The 13451-nt window shown below is 39.7% G+C and overlaps 1 pseudogene; it reads right to left on the bottom strand.

Moving 5' to 3' along the window:
* The window catches only part of LOC145537562 (MYND-type zinc finger-containing chromatin reader ZMYND8-like), a 43029-nt pseudogene extending 36948 nt beyond the window's left edge, over positions 1-6081 (bottom strand).
* Positions 6082-13451: the final 7370 nt, after the last annotated feature.

Here is a 13451-nt window from a genome sequence, read left to right as displayed (position 1 = left end):
CGATATCCGATTGATCATCTTCTTGGTAGCAATCAAGTGGGAAAAGCTGCATACCGTCAGCAAAAACAAGACCTGTGGATCGTCATCAGATCATCATCTTCTCATGGCAAAATGCAGGCTTAAACTAAACGGGGAGGAGTTGGGGTGGGGTGCAGAGGGGAGAACGACTAGGCCAGCCAGGTACAAATTGAATCAAATCCCCTCTGAATATGCAGTGGAGGTAACAAATAGTTTCAAGGGTTTATATCTAGTAAAGAGAGTGTCTCAAGTACTGTGGTAGGAGGTCCAAAATATTGAACAGTGAGCAAACCATCCTGACGAAAAATAAAAGCATGAAGGCACAGTGACTGTCTGAGGAGGGTTTACAAGTTGCTGTGGAAAGGAGAGAAGCAAAAAACATGCGGAAAAGGCAAAGGTACCCCAACTGAGCGCAGAGTTCCAGAGAATAACAAAGAGAGACAAACAGGGCTTCTTCAATAAACAATGCAAAGAAATAGAAGAAAACAATAGAAAGGAAAGACTAGAGATCTCTTCAAGAAAATTGGAGATATCAAAAGAACATTTCATCCAAAGATGGCCATGATAAAGGACAGCAACAGCAAAGACCGAAAATAAGTAGAAGAGATCAAGATGAGATGAAAAGAATCTACAGAAGTGTAGAAAAACAGGCCTAAACGACTCAGATAAGCACGATGGTGTGACCATTCGCCCAGAGCCCGCCATTCAGGAGTGTGAAACCAAGTGAGGTGATGGAGTTCCAGCAGAGCTACTTAGAGTCCTAAAAGACGATGCTATCAAGGTGCTGCACTCAGATCAATTCAGTTGAGTTCAGTCGCTCAGTCATGTCCGACTCTTTGCAGCCCCATGAATCGCAGCACACCAGGCCTCCCTGTCCATCACCAACTCCCGAAGTTCACCCAAACCTATGTTCATTGAGTCGGTGATGCCATCCAACCATCTCATCCTCTGTCATCCCCTTCTCCTCCTGCCCCCAATCCTTCCCAGCATTGGGGTATTTTCCAATGAATCAACTCTTCGCATGAGGTGGCCTAAGTACTGGAGTTTCAGCTTGAACATCAGTTCTTCCAATGAACACCCGGGACTGATCTCCTTTAGGATGGACAGGTTGGATCTCCTTGCAGTCCAAGGGACTCTCAAGAGTCTTCTCCAACACCACAGTTCAAAAGTATCAATTCCTCGGTGCTCAGCTTTCTTCACCATTCAACTCTCACATCCATATATGACCACTGGAAAAACCATAGCCTTGACTAGATGGGCCTTTGTTGGCAAAGTAATGTCTCTGCTTCTAAATATGCTATCTAAGTTGGTCATAACCTTCCTTCCAAAGAACAAGTGTCTTTTAATTTCATGGCTGAAATCACCATCAGCAGTGATTTTGGAGCCCCCGAAATTAAAGTCTTTCACTGTTTCCACTGTTTCCCCATCTATTTCCCATGAAGAGATGGGAGCAGATGTATGATCTTAGTTGTCTGAACGTTGAGCTTTAACCCAGCTTTTTCACTCTCCTCTTTCACTTTCATCAAGAGGCTCTTGAGTTCATCTTCACTTTCTGCCAAGGGTGGTGTGGTCTGTGTATCTGAGATTATCACTATTTCTCATGGCAATCTTGATTCCAGCTTGAGTTTCTTCCAGCCCAACGTTTCTCATGATGTACTCTGCATATAAGTTTGATAAGCAGGGTGACAATATACAACCTTGACGTTCTCCTCTTCCTTTTTGGAAGCAGTCAGTTGTTCCATGTCCAGTTCTAACTCTTGCTTCCTGACTTGCATACAGGTTTCTCAAGAGAAACTTCAGATGGTCTTGCATTCCCATCTCTTTCACAATTGTCCACAGTTTATTTTGATCCACACAGTCAAAAGCTTTGACATAGTCAATAGAGCAGATCGATGTTTTTCTGGAACTCTCTTGCATTTTCGATGATCCAGCGGATGTTGGCAATTTGATCTCTGGTTCCTCTGCCTTTTCTAAAACCAGCATGAACCTCTGGAAGTTCACAGTTCACGTATTGCTGAAGCCTGGCTTGGAGAATTTTGAGCATTACTTTACAAGTGTGTGAAATGAGTGCAATTATACGGTTTTTAAGCATTCTTTGGCATTGCATTTCTGTGACATGGGAATGAAAACCGACCCTTTCCAATCCTGTGGCCACTGCTAAGTTTTTCAGATTTGCTGGCATAACAAGTGCAGCACTTTCACAGCATCATCTCTGAGGATTTGCAATAGCTCAACTGGAATTCTATCACCTCCACTAGCTTTATACGTAGTGAGGCTTTTAAGGCCCACTTGACTTCACATTCCAGGATGTTTGGTTGTAGTGAGTGAGTGCACCATTGTGATCATCTGGGGCATGAAGATCTTCCTTGTACAGTTTTTCTGTGTATTCTTGCCACCTCTACTTAATATCTTCTGCTTCTGTCAGGTTCATACCATTTTTGTCCTTTATCGAGACCATCTTTGCATGAAAAGTTCCCTTGGTATCTCTAATTTTCTTGAACAGATTGCTAATCTTTCCCATTCTGATGTTTTCCTCTGTGTCTTTGCATTGATCACTGAGGAAGGGTTTCTTATATCACCTTGCTCTTGTTTGGAACTCTGCATTCAGATGCGAATATCTTTCCTTTTCTCCTTTGCATTTTGCTTCTCTTCTTTCCGCAGCTATTTTTCAGGCCTCCTCAGAAAGCTATTTTGCTTTTGTGCACTTCTTTTCAGTGGGGATGGTCTTGATCCCTGTCTCCTGTACAGCGTCACATACCTCTGTCCATAGTTCATCAGGCACTCTGTCTATCAGATCTAGTCTCTTAAATCTATTTGTCAATTCCACTGTATAATTATAAGGGATTTGACTTAGGTCATACATGAATGGTCTAGTGGCTTTCCCTACTTTTTTCAATTTAAGTCTAAATTTGGCAATAAGGAGTTCATGATCTGAGCCACAGTCTTCCCCCATTATTTTGTTTGTTTGTTTGTTTTGCTGAATGTATAGAGCTCCTCCATCTTTGGCTGCAAAGAATATAATCAATCTGATGTCAGTGTTGACCATCTGGTGATCTCCATGTGTAGAGTCTTCTCTTGTGTTGTTGGAGGAGGGTTTTTGCTATGACCTGTGCTGCACTCAAGATGTCAGCAAATCTCGAAAACCTAACAATGGCCACAGGCCTGGAAAAAGTAAATCCTTTCCCCAATTCCCAAGAAGAGTAGGACTAAAGAACATTCAAGCCACCATATAATAGTGCTGGCCTCCCATGCTAAAAATTTATGCTCAAAATCCTTCATGCTAGGCTTCAGCATTACGTGAACTGAGAAATTCCAGATCTTCAGGTAGCTTTAGAAACAGCAGAGGAGCAAGAGCTCAAGTTGTCACCATTTGCTGGATGAGAGAAATAGCAAGTTAATTCCAGAAAAACCTCTACTTCTTTTTCACTGACGACTCTATACAGTCTTTGATTGTGTGGATCATAACAAATTGTGAGAAACCCTTAAAGAGATGGGAATACAGGACCATCTTTTACCTGGATCCTGAGAGACCTGTGGGCAGGTCAAGAACCAAGCATTAGAACCACGTATGGAAAAAGTGACTGGTTCAGGATTGAGAAAGGATGACAAGGCTGTTGATTGTCACCTTGTTTATTTAACTTAAGCACATAGCACATCATGAGAAATGCCAGGCTGGATGAGTTACACCTGGAATCATGATTGATGGGAGAAATGTCAACCATCTACAATATGCATATGCATACCACTCTAATGATAGAAAATGAAGAGGGACTAAAGAATCTTTTGATGAGGGTGAAGGAGGACAGTGCAAAATCAGGCATAAAACTCAGTATAAAAACGCAGATCACAATATCCGTTTCCATCACTTCATGGCAACTAGAAAGGGGAAACGGGAAAGCTGTGCCAGATTTCCTCTTCCTGGGCTCTAAAATCGCTGCAGATGGTGACTGCAGCCATGAAATTAGAAAACAAATGCTTATTGGCAGGAAAGCTATGATACACCTAAACAGTGTGTAAAAAGCAAAGCTATCATGTTGCTGACAAAGGTTCGTAGAGTCGAGGCTACGTTCTTTCTAGTAGTCATATATGGTTGTGAGAGATGAACCACAGTGGAGGCGGAACGCCAAAGAACAGATGCTTTTGAACTGTGGGGCTGGAGAAGACTCTTGAGAATCCCTTGGACAGCAAGGAGACCAAACCAGTCAATCTTCAAGGCAATCGACCCTAAATACTCATTGGAAGGACCACTGCTGAAGCTGAAGCTCTAAAACTTTGTCCACCTGATGCGAAAAGCAAACTCCCTGGAAAAGACCCTGATGCTGGGAAAGACTGAAGGCAGAATGCAAAGCCAGAAACAAGGATGAGATGGTTGGATGGCATCACCGATGCAGTGGATATGAACCTGGGCACACTCCGGGAGATAGTGGAGGACAGCTCCACACCCACGGCTTCACAAAGTGTCAGACATGACGTGGCCACAGAACAACGATGTGGAAGTTTCCTAATTTCATTCTTTTACCTTTAGCTGTCAAGATTTTCCACCATCACTTATAAAAGAGATTGTCTTTTTTCCATGGAATATTGCTGCCTCCTTTGTCATAGATTAGGGGACCCATTTGGGCATGAGATTATCTCCAGGTTTTCTGTCATGTTCCATTGCTCTATATTCCTGTTTCTGTGTTAGTTCCATACCACATTGATTACTACAGCTTTGTAGTATAGACTGAAATCAGGGAGTCTGAATCCTCCAGCTCTTGTTTTTCTCTCTCAAGGCAACATGGTTCTTCAAGGTCTTCTGTATTTCCATACAAGTTAAAAAACTTTTTTGTTCTACTATCTGTGAAAAATGCCATTGGCAATTTCATAGGAATGGCACTGAATCTGTAAACTGCATTTTATAGTGTAGCCATTTTCACAACGTTTTTTCTTCCAGTACATGAGAATCGTGTATCTCACTATCTCTTTGTATCACTTTTGTTTCATCCATGCCTTATTTTTTTCTGTGCACAAGTTTGTTCCCAGCCTAGGTAGGTTTGTTCCCAGAAAATTTTCTTTTCTTGTTTCCATGGTGAATGGGATTGCTTCCTTCGTTTCTATTTTTTTGTTGTTGTTGTTATTTTATAGAAAAGCAAGAGTGTTCTGTGTGTTATCTTTGTATCCAGCTCCTTCCCTAAAGTCCTGGATTAGTTCTAGTCATTTCCTGGTGGCATCTTTGGATTCTCTGGGCATAGTATCATGCCATGTGCAAACAGTGACAGTTTCACCTCTTCTTTCCCAGTTCGTTTGAAAATTGTTTTCTTCTTCTCCTCTGATTGCTTGCAATTGGAGTCCAGAGACGATGCTGAATAACAATGGTGAGAGTTGGCATCTTTATCTTATTCATAACATTAGGGGGCATGCTCTCAGGTTTTTACCATTGTGAATCATGTGTGCAGTGGATTTATTCATATATGGTTGAAGAAGGTTCCCTGTGATCCCACTGCCTGTACATGTTTTTGCATATACCCATCATGAATGGGTGTTGAATGTTGTCAAAAGTGTTTTCTGCATCTGTATCCTGAAGAGTTTCAAGGCCTCTCCTTGGAAAACTTCGTTACCTTTCAGTGTTCTTTCTTCCTTTCGCCTCCTGATGCAAAGAGCTGACTCAGTAGAAAATGTCCTGATACTGGGAAAGATTGAAGGTAAAAGGAGAAGTGGTCAGCAGATGATGAAACGGTTAGATAACATCACCAACCCTATGGACATGAATCTGAACAAGTTCTGGGAAATAGGGAAGAGAAGTCTGGCAGGCTAAAGTCCATGGGGTTCTGAAGAGTTGGGTATGACTTACTGACTGAATAACAACACAAATTCTCTCCTGTGATTGATACTACTATTCATTCTTGACTACTTCCTTTTCTAATGCACTTCACCCTATCCATACCTCAGTGTTGTTAATTTTACCCCTTATCATGCTTTAGATTCAGCCACATATCATTGTCTTTATTGACACTCACCTGGCACAAAATGTGCAGATTTCTCAACTGCAGATGACTCAAGGGACTGCAATTCATTCTCTAGCATCCACGTATGTTCCTCGGACACTGTCTACCTTGCTATAATCAGAGAAAATTGTCACTCACCAGCTAAGCCATGTGATGGAAAGCAAGATCTTGAGAAGAGCCTATGAGGACTCTGGATTCTACCTTATTCTCAGTCTTCACGTTGTTTCTTTAAGTCTATTCTTCAATCACACCGACCTTTCAATCTGTGCTCTTTTCTTCTTAGTCTCACCATCTGGGCCTATGCCATTCTACTGCTCCCCTTGGTTTCTCTTGTCTGTTAATGCCTATGAGATCTTATTTTAACTTCCTCATGCAGCTTTTTCTGACTTTACAGATTGTTATTAGACTACTATTTTAGATTGACCTGTTCAATGCACTTTGATAGATTGTCTTCTCTGACTGGAATAGACGATCATCTCCCAAGTCTATTTCGCTTGGGATTTTATTCAGTTGTCTTCTGGAATAGAGGTCTGTGTTTGAAACATACAACCTAAATAGTGGAATCGATAAGAAACATGTTTAACCTTACTATTCTTGATAAACTCTGGACTTGAAGACAGATTATTAAGATCCTATCCCTTGAAAAAAAGGAAGTATATTGTTTATAAGTTAAAACCACCAACTTTGGGTGTCCATCTCAAGATCAGCTAAAAAAAATCATCAGCTTCTAAGAAAAGCTTATCTTTCCATGACTTATGTGGCCAAGGAACATCAAAAAGGAAAAAATAAAAATAAAAACATACAAACAAAGTAATCTCACAGGTCTGTACAAAGGATAGTAAATAGCAGCAGACAATGGCATTTCACCGTAAGAGAAATTGAGGCTAGAGTATGAATATTTTTCCCGTTCCTTTTCTTGACGAATGGTAGTTGTTATTCTGTGGTGGGAATGTTTTCCATCAGATTTCCTAAAAGCAGAGCCCATCTTTGTTACTCAGAGGACTCAATGGTGAGGGTTTTCCAGAAGAAATGGAATGAGGGAAACAGGGTATAGCAGAGGGGAAACAAAATCTAATGTCAAGCAGAGACCAAGTTACACCAGGCTTTATCTCACTTTGTATTAAGACATTTACTTCCGTGTCACTCAGTCCAAATCTCACCCACAGATGTGGGAATTTCACCTCTTGGGTGAGGAAGCTTTCATATGACCAAAGGCAATTTTCCAGAACAGGAAACTTTTCACAAAAATTAGTGGCCAGGGTTTATGGAGTTGAGGGATGCCTAGTGAAAGTAACCTGAGTGGTGCACTATAATAAGTATAGTCTGGTGTGTTCTACCCAGCAGGCCACACTGCTTCTCGTTTTTTACCGCTGGTCTTCCTACTTACTGTATGCCTGAAACAGAGGCTACCACTGACCCTTGGACCACTAAAATTTGCCATGAAGCAAGCCACATCCACATATTATAGGAATTAGAAAGTGTCAGTTGCTCAGTGGTGCCCAATCTTGGCGACCTCATGGACTGGACCCCACCAGGCTCTTCTGTCCATGGTATTTTCCAGCCAAGAATACTGGAATGGGTAGACAGTTCCTTTGCAAGGGGATCTTGACAAATTGAACCTGGGTCTCCCACGTTGCAGGCAGATATCTTATTGTCTGAGCCGTGCACATCAAGGACAAAGAGAATACCAGGTATTTCACTGACTAGCCGCCATACTCAAAGTCCAAGTCCAGGGTCCAATTGTCCTACTGAATGATTCCTTTAATGGTTGCTGCTAGTAATCCAGGCTCTAAAGTCAAAGAGAAAGTTGCTCAGGCATGTCTGAGCCTTTGTGACCCCATGGACTCAGCAGCCCATGGAATCTTCTAGGCCGGAATACTGGTGTGGGTAGCCTATCCCTTCTCCAGTGTATCTTCCTGATCCAGGAATTGAACCGGGGTCTCCTGCATTGCAGGCAGATTCTTTATCAACTGAGCTATCAGAGAAGCCCAATCTTGGCAGTAAGGCCAACCTCTAAACTGCATGTCCTATTACAAAGTGATGTGCACAGAATTAGATAAGTACAAGTAAGAAGGCTTCTAAGGAGCAAAATGACCAAGTGGTTGCTATTGAAAATATCTCTATATGAAAGAGTTTAGAAGTTCCAGGGAGATGTCTTGATTATGAAGCTTGCAGGGAAAGGAAAAAATAGAAGACAGAGCTTTGCAGGCCCACATTCATTCCATAATTCAGCTCTAACAGCTTAAATAGTATCTATCGCATACACTGTTCTCTGAGGCAGAAAAGGTGAAAGCTTAGAGTTCGGCAACTGGCAATCTGATCCAATTGCTAATCTAATCCACAGACCAGGAGCTGACTGCGGCTCAGATCATGAACTCCATTATACTCTTTGCAGCCAAAGATGTAGAAACTTCATAGAGCCAGCACAGAAAGACCAGAAGCTCTCTGTGGCTCAGATCATGAGCTCCTTATTGCCAAATTCAGACTTAAATTGAAGAAAGTGGGGGACACCACTAGACCATTCAGGTATGACATAAATCAAATCCCTTATGATTATGCAGTGGAAGTAAGACACAAACTGAATGGACTATATATGATACACAGAGTGCCTGATGAACTATGGATGAAGGTTCATGACATTGTACAGGAGACATGGATCGAGACCATCCCAACAAGAAAAAAAAAATACAAAAAAGGAAAATGGCTGCCTGACGAGACCTTACAAAGAGCTGTGAAAAGAAGAGAAGTGAAAAGCAAAGGAGAACAGAAAATATATACCTATTTGAATGCACAATTCGAAAGAATAGTAAGGAGAGTTAAGAAAGCCTTCCTCAGTGATCAGTGCAAAGAAATAGAGGAAAACAATAGAATGGGAAAGGCTCGAGATTTCTTCAAGAAAATCAGAGATACCAAGGGAACATTTCATGCAAAAATGGGCTTGAAAAAGGACCAAAAATGGTATGTACCTTACAGAAGCAAAATACATTAATTAGTGGTGACAAGAATACACAGAACTGTACAAAAAAATCTCCATAACCCAGATAGTCACCATGGTGTGATCACTCACCTAGAGACATGTATCCTGGAATGTGAAGCCAATTGGGCCTTAGGAAGAAACACTGTGTACAAAGCTAGTGGTAATTATGCAATTCCATTTTTAAATCCTAAAAGATGATGCTGTGAAAGTTCTGCGCTCAATATGTCAGCAAATTTGGAAAACTCAGAGGTGCCCACAAGATTGCAAAAGGTCAGTTTTCATTCCAATCCCAAAGAAAGGCAATGCCAAAGAATACTCCTTGCTTGGGCCTACAAAAAACACTACACTACACTTGCTTTCACCACAGCTCACAGTCAGTTGTTTGGCTTTACTGCACACAAGAGAGCACACCCAAGTTTTTTTGGTAAAAGTATTGACTTCTAAGTGTGTGTGTACCAAAGAGGGATACAATACTTTTATTTCAAGAACCAAGTAGACTTATTGATGTAACTTGTTTGTGTAAAATTTCTTGAGGAATGAAATTTTGCAAGTTTCATATTTGTGGTTTCTATTTAACTAAGCAGCCTATATTTTAGGTTGATATAATTTACTTCGTAGTGAAGTAAACACTGGCTGAGTGTTACCCTTTAACTGTTAGGAAACCAGTGATGTGTGATGTCACTGTTGCTCAGATTGAGAAACAGTGATGATCTGTGAGGATCTAGAGAGATTAGCTTTGTAGTGTAGTCATGCATTATTTGAATTTGCACTGTGTAAAATCAGACAAATTAGAAAAGTATCTGCAGAATGATTTGAAATGGCACGTAGTATTTTTCAGTAATTAAAGATGTGTTTCCTAAAGATGCATCAGTTGGTTCAGAAAACTGCATTAGATCTCCTTCATGATATCACACAATTACTGGGAACTTGATCTTGAGGTCTCTGATTGAAGAAGATCCTTTTCAGGTTTTGTCTGAAGAATTTGTGATAAAAGAACCATGTTATACATTTTCTATCTCTGATCCAGGTGAATCAGATGACTTTCCTTCACTCACATTTCCTCAAAAACGTTGGAATATAGTTGAAAGTGATCAGCTTAAATCTATTTGTTGGGGTGGGAGTGACCTTTCTATAGCGATCAATGAAAAGACGTCAAGAAAGAGCTCTTCACGATCAATGAAAAGACGTCAAGAAAGAGCTCTTGACTCTTTGCAACCCCATGGACTGTAGCCTACCAGAATTCTCCGTCCATGCGATTTTCCAGGCAAGAGTATTCGAGTGTGTTGCGTTTTCCTTCTCTAGGGAATCTTCCCGACCCAGGGATTAAACCCGGGTCTCCTGCGTTGTAGGCAGACGTTTTAGTGTCTGAGCCACCAGGAAGGCCGCCTCACAAGATATCTAAAACCGATAATATGAAAAATTTAGTACAACAGCTTAAATTTTATGGGTTTAGTAAAATACGACAAACTTTTCAAAGATCTCCTTCAGTAGCTGACTTTCTGGCAGAAAAAAAAAATCTCTGTTTTGAATATGGTGTTCATATTTTTTTTCACTTAGTTCAGCAATGTATGAGATTAATCCATGTGACCCAGTGAGTGTGTTCACATGGGTACTTAAAACTGACTTTAAAACTGAGAAAACATGTTATTGACTTTTGTTTTCTTTTTTCTTTTTCTTTTCTTTATTCTTTTTTTAAGTTGAGAACAGCTGGATATCAAAACATTTGAGATCTCAAAAATTTCCTAGCAAGTTTCAACAAGACACAAATCTTGAAGCCACTGAAAGTGGAACTTACTGTAGATATACAACATGATTTTACTTGTGGAACGCAGTAACTTCTAATATGTATGTATTTAAAACTGCTAATGGAGGTGTTTAGATGCTATTAACTTTGTATGCTTAAATGAATCAGTTTTGTAGTTGAGCTATGCTTTTCTGTTTTACCGTGCTTTAAAAAGTCATTAAATTTTCTTCTTGAGTTTTAGATGCACTTCTATCATAATCTGAATTTTAAACGAGTCCATGCCCAGCTTTTTGTAAGAAGAAAAAGAATAAACTGGAATTAAAAATGTCTCTCCAGTATCTTCATTAATTCATGATTACAAGAAGAAGCATGTTAAAGCAAGGAGCAATGTGGATTATCATAAATATGCTTTTCTTTCTGAAACTAGAGGAGTGTATTTTCAGGTTCAACACGTTTAAGTGTGCCTTTCATACGAAAACCTTCTACTAGCCAGATAACTGGTAATACAAGTGCCCCAAATCAAAGGGATTTTTCTTCTCCATCATTAACGTCAGTTAGAACACCAGCGCAAACTGTGATAGATCAACCTATGGTTTACAATCACTTGAACATTTTTCCATCAACACTCACATAGCAGCTACATCCAACAAAAGATCATATTGAGAATTTTGCTACTATGACTACCTCTACTTCACAGTATCACATCTTATCGCCATGGCAGAGCAGTTATTTTGGACTAATGGTTGAGATGTCTAACTTTCCAGTTACATACAGAGATATGTGAGCCCTATATGATACTTTCTCTAAGCTGGAACATGCAGGCAATTCATGGTTCCTAGTGCCAATGACCGCTGATACATCTGCTGCCTCTCTTTCAAGGTTAACTCATCAACCATCTTCCTTATATGGAAATTATCCTAATTACAACCGATCTAACAAATATGTGTCAAATATGCAGGATAATGAAGAGTGAAATTAATGTTGGTACATGTTAACAAATCCCTACATCTCTTAATTGAACAATAAGGTATATATTCATATTCATAGTTTGTTTTTTTAATAAGAGTAAAATTAGAATTTCCTTCAATGTCTGACTATTGGACAGTGCTTTAATATAAAGACTTCAGTTCAAGAAAACTTTTGATATGTATCCCATGTAAATTAAACAATCACTTGTTTTTTAAAAAAAGGAAATTAAAGTAAAGGGAAAAGAAGTAATGGATAAAGTGACTTTTGAAACCATCCAGGCTGATCTGAATGGATATCAAAATTAGGATGATACGGGAGAAATAACAGATACAAATCTAACTGAGGCAAGGCAAATGCACAATATATACCTTATAGCTGTCTCAGGTGCATCCTATTCTGTCACTTAAAATAAAGAGAGGTTAGACATGAGGTTGTCTCCATTAGAAACTATGTTTCACACTTGAAAATATATGTGGTGTAGCCTGCTCAGTTATCATGATCAGCATAATAATATCAGAGAGAAGATGACAGAGTGAAAAATTGTAACATGGCATAAAATAGTATGGTATTATAAAGAGTCACTTTTACTCTTCTGTCTTTAATGCGTGTGTTTATTGCCTACCAACAGGATTTCACCCTATATTTCCAAATGCATAATTTGATATTACTTTCCTGTTCCTGTAAAGACAGACTTACATCCTTCTGTGGAATGCAACACCTCAGTTTGGTTCAGATGTTCTTGGATGACCTGATATCTGCTTGCCTTAGTAGCTTCACTAAGTTCCTCTTTCGTTGTCCTTCTGTAGCTATGAAAGGCAAACTATTTTCAGGCATGCTAAGTCTCTTCTCACAACTTTGCTTCAACGTTTTCTTGCAGCTGGAAGGCGAATGTGTTAGCCTTCCTACCAAAGTAAGCACAGATATCAGGCCTTCTATGTGTTTACACACTTTTACTTATGTATCTTGCACATCAGCAAACATATAGCTCCTTCCAAATGACGTGTTTTAAGTACTTCCTGAGTTAGCAATAAAGAGATGTAATAACCAATCAAAAGCTTTATTCATTACTCAACAAAATCCCATATCCTCCACTATTGCTATAATTGACCCTTATAATTGACTGAGAATGTTTTCCTTTATCAAATACGTATTATATTTATGTGAAAGACAAATGAGGTACTTCAAATTATAAAATGATTGTATGCTCTCAGCAAATTTGCAGTCTATTAGAACCCATTTTAAGCGTTTTGTTTCAGCCTGCACTTGCCTAAAATTCAATAGCAATTATACATAAATATAAAACAAAGAATAAGCATTCAGTTTAATCATCTATCAAAGTCATGGAGAAAACATGGCCCAAAGTCAATGGCTGCTCCTTAATATACTGTGCAATGAAATATTCTGAGCAGAATATCTGCTTGCTGGTCTGTTCTATACAGACTCTTATGAGCTCTATTTAGAACTGTGGGCAATCTCAACTTGTAGCCATTCCTTTAGACAGTGGTGGAAACATGGAGTCATGTCCGTGTGTTTGTGTGCTACTCCACATAGGGCAACACCAAGTTAAGGTCATCATTCTCATTCTTCCAGCTAATTGACAGTGAGGCCTGGGAAATCTGTGTAGATAAGGGCACATTCACAGCAGCACTTTTTTTTTTCTTGCACTGAAAATTGTCTTTAAAATGCAGGTCAGAGTACTATGCATTAGAGAATTAAGCATTTTGCAGCACATCTGAGTCACTGAAATTGGTGTCTTTAA

The sequence above is a fragment of the Giraffa tippelskirchi genome, chromosome Y (genome assembly GCF_054371585.1).
Source record: "Giraffa tippelskirchi isolate mGirTip1 chromosome Y, T2T-mGirTip1v1.2.pri, whole genome shotgun sequence".
NCBI classification, from domain to species: domain Eukaryota; kingdom Metazoa; phylum Chordata; class Mammalia; order Artiodactyla; family Giraffidae; genus Giraffa; species Giraffa tippelskirchi.
The sequence above is the reverse complement of the archived record's forward strand: the minus strand, read 5'-3'. Positions and strand labels throughout refer to the sequence as shown.